Source organism: Giraffa tippelskirchi, chromosome 2 (genome assembly GCF_054371585.1).
Source record: "Giraffa tippelskirchi isolate mGirTip1 chromosome 2, T2T-mGirTip1v1.2.pri, whole genome shotgun sequence".
NCBI classification, from domain to species: Eukaryota; Metazoa; Chordata; class Mammalia; order Artiodactyla; family Giraffidae; genus Giraffa; species Giraffa tippelskirchi.
The window spans coordinates 175,251,717-175,270,825 of NC_137276.1; the positions used below are offsets into that span (position 1 = coordinate 175,251,717).

A 19,109-nucleotide genomic window follows, 5' to 3' on the forward strand; every position below is an offset into this window, starting at 1 on the left:
GGGTTATAGGAGGGGGAAGTGAAAGTGAGATTCAGGATTCAGGATCTCTACCAGCTTTTCGTGCATCTCTCCTCTGCACATTTACATTATGCTCAGAATACGTAACGTACCCAGTTAAGCAAGGAGTAAAAGTGGCTGCGTGGAACAAGAATAGTGTTTAATACTGTTCTTCTGAAGACCACTTTGCTAAGAACTGGCTGTTTTTAAATGTTTGGGAAACTTCCCCCACCCAACCTTTGGAAAATATTATTTGTCATACCCTTGTCTTTATTCTTCTGTATTCATGGTATTGAACAGAAGAATGCAAGGGGAATACTTATTTGGTTCCAGGGAAATTTATCATCGTGACACAGGAAAACTAGATGACTGTCCTCACAGTATTAAACCCAAATATAGTATCGTCCTCAATATAAGAGCCTCTGATTGAGTGTGCTCTGAAGTTGTCGAACGAATGAGATGGGGGTGGTGGCATGCTGTGTGATATGAGACTAGCAGAGGAGTCAACAGGCCAGCTTCTGGTGCCAATACTTGCCTTCCATGTCCTTGTTAATAATTCACACTCTCGCTGGAAGTGGAGTTTCAGTTGGAACATGTATTTATCTTTTACCATCAGGTCCCTACTTAGTTGCTTTTTCAGAGGTATTTGATTTCACTGTGTTTTCTTGTTTTCTTTCCAATTTTAAGAATCCAGTGTGTTCCAAAATATTAAGAGTGGAAAAAATAAAAACCAAAAAAACATGGTGGCCATAAAAGCATTTGACTGTGTGGCAGCATCTGAAGTGAATTGCTCTTTGGAGGCATGGAGGAGTCTTTGATGTCCCCAATATGGTTCTCATAGGCGAAAACTTCCCAGAACCACAACCCAGCCTAAGGGGCACTCACTCGATGTTCTTAAATATTTGGAAAGAGATGCTATTTTATTGTTTTAGTTTTCCTTGCTATTAACACATTGCCAGTAGATTCTTCCTCAAAGTTGGAAATGCTTTAGCACTAGTTGATTTTACATTTAACCATATGTGTACTGTGTGTGCCTGTTGTGTGGACTCCTGTCCAAGCTGGTGCAATCATCCAGCATATCACATCGATACTTACTTTTGGAATTTTGTTTGCTACTCTGGGTGATTCAGATTCTTAACCATAGAACTCTTGCATGCTCAGTCATGTCCGACTCTTGCAACCCCATGGACCATTGCCCACCAAGCTCCTCTGTCCATTGGATTTTTCAGGCAAGAATACTGGAGTGAGTTGCCATTTCCTCTTCCAGGGGGTATCTTCGCAACCCAAGTAACCCAATTATGGGGGGATATTCGCAACCTGTGTCTCCTGCAGCTCTCCTGCATTAGCAGGAGGATTCCTTACCACCTCATGCTTATATATTCCCATGTTCCCTACAAACACTGTCCCCTGCTACAGCCTCATCAGGCTCTGTCAGTGACCTCTAGAACACAGAGTCAGCTTACTTTCATGGTTACTATAGTTTGTGCTGCTGCTGCTGCTAAGTCGCTTTAGTCATGTCCGACTCTGTGCGACCTCATAGACGGCAGCCCACCAGGTTCTGCCGTCCCTGGGATTCTCCAGGCAAGAACACTGGAGCGGGTTGCCATTTCCTTCTCCAGTGCATGAAAGTGAAAAGTTTGTGAGGCACATCAAATTCCTGAGCTATCATTGTGATAGGAAGCAGTCCCAGAGTTTTATTAGGACCAGTATGCTCAAAGTTTGATGGTATTTAATGGAAAACTCGCTTATTTCAGTTAGGCCCTGTTAATTATACTACATGTATGTGGAATATTTCTTGGGGATTTTCCATTAGTTCTCTGTTTTTCTGAAGAAAGAAGCTGAAAGGGAAAATAGTGTTAAATTTTTTTGAAGTGTGATATATAAATATAACTCACTTTTATGCATTACTACCAAGACCTCTGTGAGGTTGTGCCTTCTGTAGTTAACACTCAGGCTCCACAGACTCCTGGGAGAATTATCCATTATCTCTGGTAGAGATGATATCTGCTAGGACTGCACTGAGGGTAAACTAGATAGCTAACATTTAGAAAACATTTTACTATTGAAATCTTCTGTGCTTGTACATAAAATGTTGTGAGCATATTTAAGCAGAAAATAGGTAAACACAAATATCTAAGAGTATATCCCAAGATGACATTTTAAAAAGATAACCGGCCAGAGAAATTTTCCTTATTGTTGCCAAGATCTGGAGTTCCACGTGGCTGTGGAAGAAAGAATTCCATGGCTGAGTTGGAGTATTTATGTTAGAGTTTGATCCGTACACCTTTGATAGAAAGGCAAGATAATGATGCATTTCTTTCCTTTGAAATGGTTGTAAATAGTTGCCTGATCTTTTCAAAACCTGTATTATAAACCTCCATAATGTACTGTTGATAATTCAATTTTCTGAGTGCTGATTCTAAAAATTTTATTTTCATTTCAGAATATGCATGTTATAAAATGTCTATTTTCTTGCACGTGCATTTTTGCTGTAAGCCCTTTCTATGTGTTATATTCGTTTAATTAGGCAGTCACAAATAGATTCAAATAGCATTTCTAAATAACAGAATTATTATTATCTCAATAAGAAATTACTCTTTCTTATTTATACAGAAATGTTTTTTAATATTTATGTGATTCCTTTTAAGAAATACGTATTTTGAAACGTTAGAAAGAAGGCATTGATTCACTGTATCGTGTGATTATATATGTATGTTATCTTGTGTATAATCTGTATTCAGTATACCTGTGCTCATGCTCAGTTGCTAAGTTGTGTCCAACTCTTTGAGACCCCGTGGACTGTAGTCTGCCAAGTTCCTCTGTCCGTGGGATTCTCCAGATATGAATACTGGAGTGGATTGCCATTTCCTTCTCTAGGCAACATACCTATATTCAACTATTAAAAATATAACCAAATCCTAGCTAGGTTCACTTGCCTCTGAACTCAATCAAACATTTTACAAATTAACCATAAGTGAAATGTAGTTGACGTTCTATCACACTGACAACACAGAAATTGTACACAAATATTTATGAACAGTATCTGCAAAAGATAAGATTTGGTTAGCTGATAAGATTGGTAATTATCCTTCATCAAACATATATGTTAAATTATGAGCCTAAATTCTATTTATGTACAACTTCAAAATATTAATTGCTTTATGTATAAAGTAGTTTAAAATTAAGTAGAAAGAAATTAAGTTGCTTTCAATTATCTGAAAATTCATAATATATTTAATGATTCACTTTATTTTGTAAGAATGAATTTATATCCAAATGACCCAGTTTATTCTAGTTTCTCAGCAATTTAGTTGTACATTAAATACTTTGATGCTATATTTACATATCAACATCAGCAACTATAATTTCCCAGATACCTTTTCAAGATACCCAGCCAAGACATATCCTTGTGAAGTCACTCTTTTTTCTTTGAAGCTTTCTGTTAAAACCTAGATTAAAAGTGAACTTTCCCTTCTGACATTAATTGCATTTTAAAAATCTGTAGCTTTCATTTGACACATCATATACTGCTTTGTATTGAAGTTTTTTTATACGTATGAAACTACAAGTGGTTAGAGGGCAGGTGCTACATTTTATTTTATTTACCTCCTTTCCAACCAATGTTGAATTGCCTCAATCTGAGTGGAGGATCAATGAATAGGTGATGAATGAATGAATGGATGAATGGATGGATGATATCTATACAGCAGTGTATTGACATTGAGTACATATTGCTTATCATAAGGAAGAAATATGTCCAGAAAACAAATCAATAAATTCTTCTATATCTGAATCTCTTAAACTCCCATATTAGATCTTCCAACTAGCTGACAGCATCATTTGCCAAGGTAGCTTTTCTAATCTCCACAATGCCCACATTATTTCTGATGGGACATGGAGTCTTGAGCATGCAGTAGTAGTTCCATTCATTTCCCGGACTCATGAGGATGCCAAATACCTAGGTTGGTCTGCTCCTGCAGTCTGAAAGTACCAAACTCACCTGTAAAGTATCATATTAACCAAAAGCTTCTCCAGTTTGTTAGTACTTGCTTACAGTCAGTCAGTGGTTCTTCCTCTCCTCAAACTCAACATCTAAGGAGCTCAGGTTGACATCAGATGTGGAAAGGCATGAGGACTAGCTACGAATACCCAGGAACTAGAAAGAGAGAGTTGGGGCATACAACACAGTAAAGAAAGGGTCAAGAGGACAGACTGCCCAATCATTTCCACTATCTTAACAAGTCCTAATTAAATGCCCTGTCTTAGGCAAATAATAACTGAAAATAGCCCAGTGCAATTGTTTCTCATGAATGCATAAAGAAATTGGTGGGATCTCTAGGTGCTTCTTCAATCAGTAAGCTGGAGCATACTAAGGTACATTTGGTGCTCTGGACACATGGGAGGAGAGGGAACCATTCCAGCACCCTAAATGGTACCCTGCTGACATGAATAACATCCAGAGACTAACTTTATATACAACAAACTGACCCAAATAAACAATAATTAAAAGAATCTAAAATATCTTGTGAAATTTAATTATATCTGTCATCAATGGTCAGTCCACTTAGCAATCACTAAGCTACATCTAATTCTGTCTCCTACATTGAATTCTTTTCTAGAGCTTCTAATATATATAAATGAAATATCCTCTTTTTATTTCCTTCTCGTTTTATTTTTCCTATTTATCCTCTAGTAAACTGAATTCCTAGATGTAAGCAGCCAGAGGGAGAAAGAGAAATGATTCACATAATGGATAATTAACCCTTGAACAATGGAAAGTTAACTCTCCATAGACATGCCAAAAACTGAAATATTTTGTTGTTGAATATGTTTTCCTTTGGGTGTTAACACATAGAGGACATCTCCATTAGCTCAAACTTGGCACCAAACAACCTGTTCATTTTCAATCTACAAATGCCACACTCACCTTCCAGTTCATTCTGGCAGGATTTGTAGCATGATGCCCTCTTGGGTAGTCATGTACAAACAACTCTGAGGGGCAAAATTGTATGAGTGCCTAATCCACTTTTGAAAATGAAAGAAAAGGATCTGTTTTTATGAAAAGCACCTAATAAGGAAGACACAAGTTGTAATAAAAAGTGTTAGCACCTTGCATCTCCTGTTAATTGCCTTCTTAGTCAAAAGGAGCCAAAATAGTGTAATAAATGTTAGACATACATCATGAACAGAGTGCAAAAAAATGTCTCTTCCTTTTAACAGTGAATTGAAAAAGAGTAGCAAAGCTTCAACTACCCACATTGCCTTAACTTAGGCTCCTAACCTTATTCAACTACTTCATTCATCTAATGAGGATCAGTTCAGTTCAGTCGCTCAGTCGTGTCCAACTCTTTGCGACCCCATGAATCGCAGCACGCCAGGCCTCCCTGTCCATCACCAACTCCCGGAGTCTACCCAACCCATGTCCATTGAGTCAGTGATGCCATCCAGCCATCTCATCCTCTGTCGTCCCCTTCTCCTCCTGCCCCAAATCCTTCCCAGCATCAGGGTCTTTCCCAATGAGTCAACTCTTCGCATGAGGTGACCAAAGTATTGGAGTTTCAGCTTCAACATCAGTCCTTCCAATGAACACCCAGGACTGATCTCCTTTAGGATGGACTACTGGTTGGATCTCCTTGCAGTCCAAGGGACTCTCAAGAGTCTTCTGCAACACCACAGTTCAAAAGCATCAATTCTTCAGCCCTCAGCTTTCTTCACTGTCCAACTCTCACATCCGTACACGACTACTGGAAAAACCATAGCCTTGACTAGACGGACATTTGTTGGCAAAGTAATGTCTCTGCTTTTTAATATGCTATCTATGTTGGTCGTAACTTTCCTTCCAAGGAGTAAGCGTCTTTTAATTTCATGGCTGCAATCACCATCTGCAGTGATTTTGGAGCCCCCAAAAATAAAGTCTGACACTGTTTCCACTCTTTCCCCATCTATTTCCTATGAAGTGATTGGACCAGATGCCATGATCTTAGTTTTCTGAATGTTGAGCTTTAAGCCAACTTTTTCACTCTCATCTTTCACTTTCATCAAGAGGCTCTTTAGTTCTTCACTTTCTGTCATAAGGATGGTGTCATCTGCATATCTGAGGTTATTGACATTTCTCCCGGCAATCTTGATTCCAGCTTGTGCTTCTTCCAGCCCAGTGTTTCTCATGATGTACTCTGCATATAACTTAAATAAGCAGGGTGACAATATACAGCCTTGACATACTCCTTTTCCTATTTGGAACCAGTCTGTTGTTCCCTGTCCAGTTCTAACTGTTGCTTCCTGACCTTCATACAGGTTTCTCAAGAGACACGTCAGGTGGTCTGGTATTCCCATCTCTTTAAGAATTTTCCACAGTTTATTGTGATCCACACAGTCAAAGGCTTTGACATAGTAAAAAAAGCAGAAATAGATGTTTTTCTGGAACTCTCTTGCTTTTTCGATGATCCAGCGGATGTTGGCAATTTGATCTAATGAGGGTAATGGTACCCGTTTGACTTATTTACCTGCATTGTTATGAGGATCAGATTACAAAGACTGTCTCTTCATTACATTCATTAAACATAGATTTAACATTCATTCATTCACTCATTTACTTATTAATGCAAGAAACACTTTTGAACCATATTCTGTGTCAGGTGTTGTTCTAGCAGTTAAAGATTGATTCATATTAATAAGTATTTATTAAGGAGCACATACTGTGAATCTAGGGATTTTCCAAGGGCTGGGGATACTACAGTAGACAAAACCAACAGAAGTCTCCATTCTCAAAATACTTGAATTTTAGGCAAGGGAGAAAGATGACAAGCAGGTACATATATTAAATATAAAGTATATTAGATACTGGTAAGTGCTATGGAGAAAAGTGAAATAAGAGAGAGAGAGAGACTAAGAGAGTATGGTTGTGTGAGGGCTAAGGTTGCAATTTTAAAATAATGGAAACAGAATGCCTTCCTATGGGGACATTTGAGAAAGGTGAAGAAGCAAGTGTTGTGGATATCTAGGCAAAGGCATTTCTGATCCACAACTACCAAGTGCAAAGGCCCTGGACAGGACTGTGTCAGGCAAGTTTGAGTGGTAACAAGGCAGTCTGTGTAGCAGGATGAGAGTGGGCATGCAGCAGAGTGGTAGACGTGACAGGAGAGGAAGTGGGAGCCTGAGCACGTAGGCCTTTATATGCTGTCGTGAAAGTTCTGGTCTTGTCATTGACAACACAAAGATGAAAATACATAACCTCAAGTTGCTCATTGGTGGAGAGACAGACAGGGAAACAAGTTGGGATAATGACATATGCTAAGAATATGACTGAAGGATGCTCAAGGAACCTTGGAGGCACAAAATAGCGAATGTTTACGTGAATGTACTTTGCGGTAGAGTTAGGAAAAGCTTCATAAAAGAGCTAATAAATCCCTTCTAGGCCTTGAAGGATTTTCCCAGATGGTCAGAGGGAGGAAGGACATTCAGTAAGAGGACCAGCAGGGGCAAAAACACTTCAGTAGGAAATAGCATAGCAGGGTTGGGGACCAGTATCACTAACGTTTAGTAGAGGAATGTGGAGAAATGATGCTATAGATGTAGGTAGGGAACAATCCTGTTGGGCCTTGATTGCCATGCAAAGACTTTTAACTTTGTCCTATGGTATGTGGGGAGCCATTTAAAGGTTTTAAGTAGAGAAGGTTAATGATCCAATTGTGTTATTGAAGATCACCCAGGCAGCAGGGTGGAGGATGGATTGGATGAATGGGAGAAGAGAGACAGAAAAATGAGTTAGGAGGCAACTAAAATTGTTAAGACAGAACACAATGAAGCTTTGAACTAGGACAGTAACTATGGGAATAGAAAGGAAGAGACACGTTCAAGAGATAAGAGGCAGAATGGACACAACTTAATAACCTTTGGGCTAGGCATCAAGAGAAAGGAATTTTGGATTACTCCCAAGTTTCTGCCTTCTACAACTAAGCAAGATAGCTATGAGGAGGAAGAATGGGTCTTGTAGGCTAGAGGAAGGGGATAAATTTGTTTTTGAATGTGTTCATTTTGAGATGTTGGGGAAACATCCAGACTGATGCCTGGTAGGCTATTGGATTTAGTCAGGAAAGTGGGAGATAGGTCTGGAATAGACATAAGTTTGGCAGTCATCTGAAGCATCAGCTTCAGCGTCATAGTTAAAATTAAAGAATGGACCTTTCTCAAGGAAAATGTATTGGTAGAAAGCAAAAAAGAGTGAACCCCTGGAGTAAACCACATTTATGGAACAGAGAAAGGAAGAAGAGACTTACAGAAAATTATTATGAGCAACTATTATGCTCCAGGTGCTGTGCTAGATGTTGGAGGAACCAGGATGACTAGCACCCAATTCCTTCCCTGGGAGTACCCACAGTCTGTGAAAATATGAGATTACTGTCACCATCAACAACGGACAGTGCTAACAGAAGAAATGTACAAACACAGCAGAGAAAATAGTATAGGATATTTAAGTAGCATTAAGAGAGATGATAAAGGCAGAATCCTGGAAAGCCTGCTGCATGCATTTTGCAACACAGTTCATTTCTGATTTCTCTAATACTTGTATGTGTATGTTCCAGTGTTAGCATGGGTTCAAGCTATTGGCAAAACAAGCCAGGTGTAAATTATGGTAGAATTGAAATCGATAGTGCTTTGAAGCACTGGAGTGCCCAGTTCACATCAGGGCGTGCGTATGTGTTCACTGAAACATGGCTATCAAGTGCACCCCGAGTCATTAGATGTGTTATCCAGTGAATAACAGCCTAATGATATTTTAGCAGAGCAGCCTTATGATAAATTCTGCCTTAGTGAAACTCCATGTACAGAGCAATTTCTCCTGGCCGTGTACATTGCATGGCAAAGAAAGGATATCCTGCTGCGTATCAGAAGGCTGTAATTTCATTTAGGGGTTCTATTGACATCGTAAACTGTGAGAGCAGAGCTCAAGTGGCTATTTAAGTCATAGGAACTTCAAGCTAAAATTACTGCCTAGTCCTAATCGCCACCTCCAAGGGACTCCCGCCTATACATATGTGTTTTATATTTCTATCTTTGGGTCTATAAATACTCTATCACTCCAGGGGCTAAGGTGATAAGCTGTCCTAAAATATGACAGGTATCTGTCACCTTTGCAACTGGTGTGAGCTAAGGGCTAAAAGCAGTTGTATTATTCGTTGAAGGTCAGATGTTAAAAAGGGCCAGAAATTCCCTAACGGGTTCAGAATACAGGTGTTTTGGTTTTCCTACTTGAAGGCATTCTCTATTCTGTTTAAGGTCAGAGTCTTCCAGCATGTTGAGGCTAGAAAAGTAGGGACCTTTAGACCTACCTGTACATCAGGGATTACAGCTTGTAAGTATTTGCCCCATTCTTTCCTCTCTTTGCCTTGACCCATGCTCACTTGTAAAAATACTAGTACTGGAGAGTTAGAGTAGTACCCAATAAGGTACAGATGATACAATGCCCCACGTCTAAATGATTCCCTAGACATTTAAGGAGTCCATTCTGTCCTGAGATATAGTTGAGCTGAAAATTGGAAGCCAAAATAATTGACTTGAATGTTTATATACTGCTGCTGCTGCTGCTAAGGCACTTCAGTCATGTCCGACTCTGTGCGACCCCATAGACGGCAGCCCACCAGGCTCCCGCGTCCCTGGGATTCTCCAGGCAAGAACACTGGAGTGGGTCACCATTTCCTTCTCCAATGCATGAAAGAGAAAGGGAAAGTGAAGCCGCTCAGTCGTGTCTGACTCGTAGCAACCCCATGGACTGTAGCCTACCAGGCTCCTCCGTCCATGGGATTTTCCAGGCAAGAGGACTGGAGTCGGCTGCCATTGCCTTCTCCTGTTTATATACTAAAGAAATTTAAATAAAATTGCAAATTGTCATCATGTTTATTAGATGATGCTTTGGGATTGATCTAGGAGACCAACAAGGGAAGATTCAAAGTTATGTATGTTTCTCTATGGTTTTTAATGAAAATGTTTGTGCCCCCTTGTTAACTATCAACTCTGTCCAGAGATGCCACTACAAAATTAGACACTGGAGTTTGAACTTATCAGTCATGATGGCTAACATTTTATTTGGTCACTCTCTTTCCTGGACTTGGGAGTCATCCATATACATACTGCCTTAAATACAAATTCCCAGAAGGACTATCATGATTCAGAAAACCACAATAGTAATAGAATTTACGACTCCTCATAAGGCAAATGTGTTTTTCAGTCATCTTATAAACCTTTATATCACCCTGAAAAGGACTGGAGGATGGAGAAGTAGATAGTGGGACCCATGGTTAGTGGCAGAGACTCAAGTTTTACTTTCCATATTAGCCTGACTATTGTTCTACTGCTTCACCACAATATTTCTTTGTTGGTTACATAGTATAATTAAAAATTAAAGTCTATAAGAGCTGAATCTCTCTCATCTGTTACCACAATATTTTCATTATATTCCTGAACAACATAATATGTCATTGTCACATTTCTGAGAAGTGCTACTGTTCTTAGTAAGAGTATCCTCAAATCATCTATATCTATGGGAATAAAGAGGGAGAGATTATGTAGACATAGATAAGCTCCATCATGAGGAAGTACAAATCTCCTATTGTTCTGGATTTAGGCAGCATAGCAGAGTGATTAAGAGGGCAGACTCTCTGGGTCTAGGTCACTTTCTGGTCTCTGGGTCACTAGCTGTGTGATCCTAGGAATGCTATTTCAGTCTTGTGCCTTAGTTTCTTAGTACATAAAATGGAAATGAGGATGATACCTTCATCATAAAATTATTATGAAAAAATAAATGACCCAATAAATATAAAATATTTATACACTACTTGGTATATACAGTAAGTTCTCAATAAACATTAGCTGCTATTATAATTACCATTATCATCCTGCTCTTCATCACTTATTCCTATGCTATAGAGTCTCAGTTAATACATGTCAGGGAAATACCTACACATGTGTGTGCATGCACAAATACACACAGGCAAACACACTTGCACACACCCCATCCAATTAACAATGCTTTTTTACCTCAGCCTTGGGCTTAAGCTTCACCTATATGTTAATTTCTATGTTTTCCTAAGCAGAGAACATATAAGAACCCCATCCTTTGGATGAGGTGGGTTTGACACTAAGTTCAGCCTTCACACTGATTTCACATACTTGATGCAGTATTACTGTATCAGTGGCTGGGCCTCACTCCTATTAATCACTCTAGTTCTCATCTCATCACTTAAGTCCTCCCTAAATCAGAAAGTCTGCTAGCATGATCTAGACTCAACCTATTGATGGGTTCAAGGTTTTAGTTTCAGCTCCATAAATAAATGTGTGATGAAAAAGTGAAGGAATGAATGTTCTTCTATTTTCACCCTCTTCACTTAGGTCCTAGTCCTGGCTACCTATTGTTCTAAATGTTAACCTCATTGTCCACCAAGGCCACTGCATTCACTAACCCTAGTTACTATTCTGTCTTCCAGTCCAGACTCTGCTAGCTATTTTTCTCCTCTTGCCTAATTTGAAACTCTCAATATTGATATCCAGTCACTACAGTAGGCTTGCCTTCCTGTCTGCATCATTTTTCCTTTGTGGATCCACAGACAGTATCCTCAGAACTGTGTTTATTATGCCTCTGCCTGTACCTTCTTCCCATTTGAAATTTGAACTTTAATCTTACAAGATGTATTATCCATTTGTATTTTAATCTGATACCCTTGGTTCTAACCTTGATTTTGCTCTTCATGTCATATATTCACATATCCTTTTCTATATTGATTATATTTTGAGAGAAATATGCTTACCTCAATCATAATTGAAACCTGATATCCAGCCCTATCTGAAGAAACAGCATTCATCCACCTTGGCAAACCATGTGTTGAACCATTCGTTATGCTGCCACAATGTCCTTATCTTAGCCTCTTGATGAATATCAGAGATCTGATATCCTGAACCTGGTCTCACTTGCCCTATACCTGCTCTACCCCTAGGCTGATGCTAACACCATCCAAAACTTAATTAATGTAAAATTTAATTTGGCAATATTGGCATTAGTGTAGAGTATATATAAGAGTAAATATCACATGTCAAAAGGAGAAAAACTAACAGCAAAATCCAACATCATTGCAACTGGTAGATATCACTTGCCATTACATTTTAATGTATTTGTGTTCCTCTTTTTGTTACCTTTTTTTTGACAGGATTCATAAAGAGGAGAGAAAAAGTTTTTGAAAGAAGAGGTACAGTTTAAATTTCGAAGCAAGTATGATGCTAAACTTAATTAGTATATCTCACAATAATTACAAGTGTCACCATCATCAGAACCATACCTGCTTACAAGGAGCTTCTAGTTTGTATAATCTTATTGCAGAGATTAGTAATTAGATCCTAAAGCTAATTAGGTAGAAATCACTAGCCTGTTATTATGTACCAAAATGAGCAGTAAAGAAAGGCAGTGAGTGCTGTGAGAATTCCCATCAGAGTGACTTCTAATGGTATATGGAAGGCTTGATAGCGGAGGGAGAACTTTAGCTGTAGCTATAAAAGCTGGGCATTGAAGGATGAAAAATTAGCGTGCTTTGGAGAGAAGGGAAGATGGAGTGCAATGATGTAATATCAGATAACAAAGAAATAGGGAGAAAGAAGAAAAAAACTTTAACCTGAAAGAAGGCACATCAATGGGAATGAAGTTAATGTGTACAGGAAGTAATGAAATTAGAAATGAGATCCATGTTGCTGAAGATTTTTAGGACATGAATTTAAAAAGGCAGGTGGAGTCTAAAATGTATATTATATGGCTGATGAGAACAATGACTGTTACACAGTTAGAACTCAATAAGGATTTGCTGAATAACTGACACTTTTTAGTGAGGCTAGCAAAAATAAATGAAAGTGGTGTTTTAAGAGTTAACCTGCCTATAATGTGCAGCGTGGACTGAGGGGGTTAAGACTAGTTAGAGATGCCAATTGAGAAGCAGTTACAGTCACTCAGATGTTGAGCAACCAAAATTCAAAAACAGGATGACTGTGAAGCTAGAAAAGGGACATTTTTAAAAACATTAACAGCACTCTCCATGTCTCTTTCCTACCAACTGTAACCCCAGTCCTACCATAACTTTAACTGGAAAATGTCTCCTAAAAGCGGGATCCTCCTTGCTTTTTTATTTTAGTGAAGTCCATCACTACTTATAAGGCAGAATCAGTATGGAGAATGGGCCCTCAGGCTTACTCAAGCCTCTAATCAGTAAGGGCTTAATTATATTATATTCCTGAACAATGTAATGTGCTCTCGAAGTTCGACTCCTAGGGGAATAAACTCAGGGGACACACAGACTCCTTTGAGTTCACACTTATGGTTCCTGATAGGCAAGACTCTGTGGGAAATCCTGCATATCAAAGAGTTCTAATTTGCTCAGGGAGATTCTGGAGGACTGTTCTCAACTATATAGCTCTTAACTCTCACTATCTGACTCCTGAAATAGTGGTAGAACCCTCTTCCCATATTTTCTCCCTTCCTTCTTCAGTTAAACCAGATCAACATCAAAAGGAAACCTCAGGAGAGACTATTTGTTAGCAGAGATTTCAAGAACATCCCAAGCTTTGTCTTACTCTTAAACAGTCTCAGAGATCCCAAAGGTATTCTGGTACTTGGTTGTAAGAAATGGTGCTCATTAACTTGTCTCCTGCTGTGTGACATTATTATCAGTCATGCACTCAATTGGCCTTTCTTTGGACAGTTCTGACATTTCTTGAAGGGTAACCATTTGGCCAGCATATCACATCTATATTCAACTTTTTATTGGCCAAGAATCACATGTACACATTGCTGTGTTTCATTCCTAAGACAAGTGTCCCATTTTATCTTATGGCTCTTTAAGTGACTGCCTTTTCTTGCCTACTCAGAACTCCTTCTAGAGAAGACCATGCCTTGCTTTTCTCTTTATCTTCTGGTTTTAGCATAGCATATGCCCTAAAGTAGACCACTAGTACACATTTTTGGACTCTCTTGACTTCATGCATTTTGAACAGGAACAACCCTCTGTGAGGTTTACATCCCAAGTTCTGATATGGAAAATACCTCCTAAGTGCCAAACTCGTTTGCCTCCCCAGCAAGTCAATCCCGGGTACTTACCGAGACTAATTTTTCCCAGCAGTTGGCATAGAGAGTGTAAAATAGATGGCTCTGCCTGTCAAACCTGTCTGTCTGCACAGCATAGAGTGGCACCATTTAGAGGAAGGGTGTTTGGAAAATTAAACAAGGACTGTCTGAATAGGAGACCTATCGGCCTGCAATGGAATGACAGGTTTCTGCCCACAAACTGGGGTTAAGACCTGCATATTGATGCTTCTTTTCACCCATTTGTGAGTAATGGGTCTCACCCCATTAGTGGGTGCATGTGTTACACCACTGGAAGCTGTTATGCATTCTCCGTAGGTCTGGATGAAGGAGCTGTAGCTACACATAAATATGTACTTGCCAACAGATCTCAGTATTTATCTGCCTGTCAGTGGGAGCAGACAGGTCACAGCTTTTTGATGGGCAAGAACTGCAGGTCAAAGTTGTGCTCTTGCTGCTGCAGCCACCATGGTTATTGCTGTGGCTTTATCATTTGAATCCTGGATTGTTAGCTGTTGTTCCAGCCTAACCTGGGCACTTAGCTCTGGTCATCAACATAATTAGAGAGATTTTGTAAATGTTGGCTGCCAGTGTTGCAGTGGCCAATGTTGTTGTTGTTGAGGATGGACTCTTAAAAACCATGGTCTCCCACCATCGATCATCTTTTGATCATGCCTCAAGGGCACACGTCTCTGCTGTCTCCTGGCACTGTCTCTATTGCTGCTCTGAGGCTGTCTGATGCTCCTGGATTCTGCCTGTCAAGTGTATTTCCTGCTGTAGGCTGTACCACTCACTGCCTCTCAGCCTCTGCCCCACTCAGGAGACACGCTCCCTCCCAGTAGGAAAAATTACCGTGCATCAAGCTTCCTAATTCTAATAGTCTACTAAACTAGGTGCTTACTTTAGTAGCTGCCACACCCCTACAACTACATACATCATTGACTGTGGACTTCATCATCTCAGTATGAATATTCCTTGTGAGGAAAAAGATATTTTCCCCCCAAAATGAAAACTTACTAATGATGGCAAACTGAATTCATGATTAATTTGTATAGAACTGAGGAAAACAATCAGAGCAAACATGTGTTTTTAGCTAGGCCTGTTTACCAGTTTAATTTGATAAAGGAAATTGTGCAATTCTTAATATAACTACAATACAACAGCAATTAACAGATCTTCTCTATAGTCGCTGCCTCTCCTCTCATGCTTATATGAAGGCATGGACTGTTCTTTCCCCCCAAAATTCAGTTTTCCTCAAGATTGTGGCATTACTGCAAAAGAAATGATGGGAGTATTTTGAGTTTTTTAGTTGGTCTGTGCAGTATCCACTTAACAAAAGTCTGACTGAAAGATACAAGAAGTGAGCTCATCTGAGACGGTGTTTGCTGATTTTGCCTTTCTAAAAGATAGGTAGGAAAACAGGAGAGTTAGTCTCAGGGAAAATTTAGAAAGAAATAGACTGTCTTATCAAAGAGAGGAGAGATGATATGAAAAGGTTCTGTTTCTATATGTCAAAAAGATATATGACAGATGTTTCACTGAATAGGAGAAAAGGGACTGGGTTCAAATGTAGACCTTTCTTTTCCTAGTCATTTTTATTTCATATGCCTTCCTCATTATTATTCTTAATATCTATGCAAAGGCAGGCTGATTTTTCTGAATATCACCTTCAGCAGGGTAGAAATTAATTTGATCAACCAGACAGACAGACAGTGAACTAAAAATGAAAAAAAAAAAGGAGTCCTGTATTCTATTAAAGTATGTTGCCTGAGCAAAGGCTTGTTTACAAAAATAATTTAGGGATTGATAATTGGGAGTTTAGGGTTGCTGCTTCTGTGAGAATGAGCTAGGTAAGAACCCTGTTTGACCTTTTGCTGTTGCTAAAAGCCCTTAAAACTCTGTACATGTATCAAAGTCATGTTAAAGAACTTGTAAGTTCATGGCTTGCTATGAGAGTCTAAACTTGCTTAAAAGGCATAACAGAAACATTGAAATGGGACAATTCATTAGGAATGAATTTTCTAGCTGCTGTGGCAAAGGTTTGTCTAGGACATTGTTTCCCCAAACATCCCTGATCCTAAGAATCATCAGAGTCACCTGTGAAATATACCCATTGTTTGGATCCACCCTCCCCTCAGCCAGACCTAGAGAATCAGGAACTTCTGTGGAGTGACCTTGGCATTTGTATCTGAAGCAAGAAACCCAGTTGATGGTTATGATCAAGGAAGTTTGGGAAACACTGCTCTGAGATTTTTTTCAGAACATATAAAGAGGCAGGAAGGATGATCTTATATACATACTTCTCTTATGTTCTTCCCAAGATTTGAGAGGCATTTCAAGAGAGTAAAGGAAAGCCTTTCTTTAGGCCAGTGAGTTTTTAGCATCTTTTTGTCTCTCCTTGTCCCTCCATATCAGTGACCTTAAGACTTTGTATCCCTCTTTTCCCCATCCCTCAAACCTACCTAATAAATGAAATAAAAGTCCTTAGGTTAGGAATTTGGAGCTTGAATTCTAGTTCTGGCTGGAACTCTGAGCTCTGTGACCTTGCCCCTTCGTGTCACTTCTTTTCACATTATAACAATGATAAGCTTGCACAAAATGTTGTTTGTGAAATATACCAGCTCTACATCGTTACAAACATTAACTAACTTCTTTAACTTTGTCTGGGGACCATATATGATGACTTCTGAGCTTCATGGGAATGTGTATTCAGGTTTAGACATATCCCTAAGTATTATTTACAGATTTGTCACCTATTTCTGAAACCAAATTGAGTTACGGTTTAATCTAAAATAGTAAACTCTTTGGAGAACTTATTTTCTGCTTCTGACCGAAGTGTCTTCCGTGGGAACTGTTGACAAGGGTTTGTCATGTTGCCAGCCACATGATGGAGACTGATTTGTTAAGAGTAAGAGAAGGTATGAGTGAATGAATGAACAACCCGGTGCCTGTTCTGCATGCTGGCACTTTCAAGTTCATGGGGGCAAGGATGGTTATACTCTTCAGCTAAACATCGGGAGACTGGTAGTCAAAACAATTTTTTAAATACCTGTACATGTCCATGACTTGGCATTGCTACAAAGCTAAAGAGAAAGTCCTTAGCTGAGGATAACAATAAAAGGAGGAAAGAAAACAGAATGTGGCTGGAGTTTCGGAGGTGAAGATAGAGAAGCATAGCTGTAGAGGTACGCATTTCCTAAGCTCCCCTGTCAGCTCAGCACGTCCTCAGTGTAAATACACATGTGACAGTGGCCTCTGCACTCATTCACACTTCAGAGAGATCCTCAGTTTCCTTTTCTCCCTCCATTTTAGCAGTGGGCAGCCTGCAACCTTTTGATCAAGTTGACTTTGTACGTTACATGACTGAACTCTGCTATGCCAAACATCCTTGAGGAAGTTGACATTTGTGTACTTTGAAAGAAAAAAAAAAGAAAAGTGAATCCCAACTGTTTCCTCCTGCCCTTTTGATTAAGAGAATGGTAAGTCAGCAGGAGAGGTGCTGCTTTTAACAAGCAGGGGTGTACAGAACTGATTGGTATCTTTCTTTGAAAAAAGTAGAAAAGATTGATGTTAAACAACACTAATCAGAGTTGATTACAGGGACTGAATGAATTCATTGATGGGAAAGAGCCATGGTTCCAGAGACAACAAATGAGATTAGATAAAAGTCAGGGGAATAGTATTTGGAATAGTTCTGCTCATCTCTGACAACCAGGAATCAGAGCCCCTAGCCCTCTAACCACTCCTTGGAATAGGCTTATCTGTACACTAAGTGGAGTTCTCGGCAGGGAATGCTCTTCTTGCTGAGCTTTGCATGGCTGACTCTCTTCATTCAGGTCTCAGCCTTCCCTGATCATCTTATCTAAAGTGGTACTTCCATCACAACCTGGGTGAACTCTACCCACTCCTGAAGCCTTATTTCCTGCTATTCCCAAATGCTACCCAGAGCTCTGTCTGGAGCCACCTGCGGTTCCCTGCATAGACTATATTCTGCCTTTTTTTGTAATTTTTTTTTGTTGCCTCTACCTGTGTCCCTTTCCATCTCACCTCACTAAAAGTCAGTGTCTCATACCTCTGTTTTCCCATGGTAATTTGTACTTAACTCATTTATAGCAGGCATCACCCCATGTCATAATTATTTGTATATTTATTTTACATTCTCAACAATAGACCAAAATATTTGAGGGCAAGTACTGTATCCTTTGGAGAAGGAAATGGCAACCCACTCCAGTATTCTTGCCTGGGGAATCCCATGGACTGAGGAGCCCAGTGGGCTAAAGTCCAAAAGATTGCAAAGAGTCGGACCTGACTAAACGACTATGCACACACACACTGTATCCTTTGAGCTTCCCTGGTGGCTCAGTGGTAAAGAATCTGCCTGCAATTCAGGAGCTGAAGGAAGCATGGGTTCGATCCCTGGGTCGGGAAGATCCCCTGAAGGAGGAAATGGCAACCCACTCCAGTATTCTTGCCTGGAGAATCCCACGGACAGAGGAGCCTGATGGGCTCCATAGGGTCCATAGGGTCACAAAGAGTTGGACACGACTGATGCGACTTAGTATGCACGCCTGCACTGTATCCTTTATCTTTGTACCTTTAATGTTAGCAAAATACCCAGAATGTACTGGATGTTTTACTAATGAAGAGTCAATCAATACTCTCAACCTACCTACCTCATTGTTTTAAAATAATTGCTTAAAATAAATAACAGAACACAGAGGAAGACATTTCGACCCAGAATGGATAACCCACAGGTTACCCGTTTACCAATAGGAAATCAAACTTAAAAGTGTAACCCCTGCTTTTTTCTGTGATCTCTGGGTTCTTCCAAATAGCACTCTGACTACAAAGATGAGGAAATCTTTGGGGAAATGGGTTGTTGGACTACTGTTACAATTTCTGACTAGTGAATGAATGTGTAGCTTATTTGACAAAAAATTAGGCTGCTGCTATTAAATTTATTATTAAATATAATGTACTGATTATATAAGCTTCTGAA

At 39.5% G+C, this 19,109-nt stretch overlaps 1 protein-coding gene across 48 annotated transcripts in view; it reads left to right on the plus strand.

The window, feature by feature from the left end:
- The window catches only part of ZBTB20 (zinc finger and BTB domain containing 20), an 825,041-nt gene that overhangs the window by 530,919 nt on the left and 275,013 nt on the right, over positions 1-19,109 (plus strand). The gene's annotated exons all lie outside the window — the stretch shown is intronic.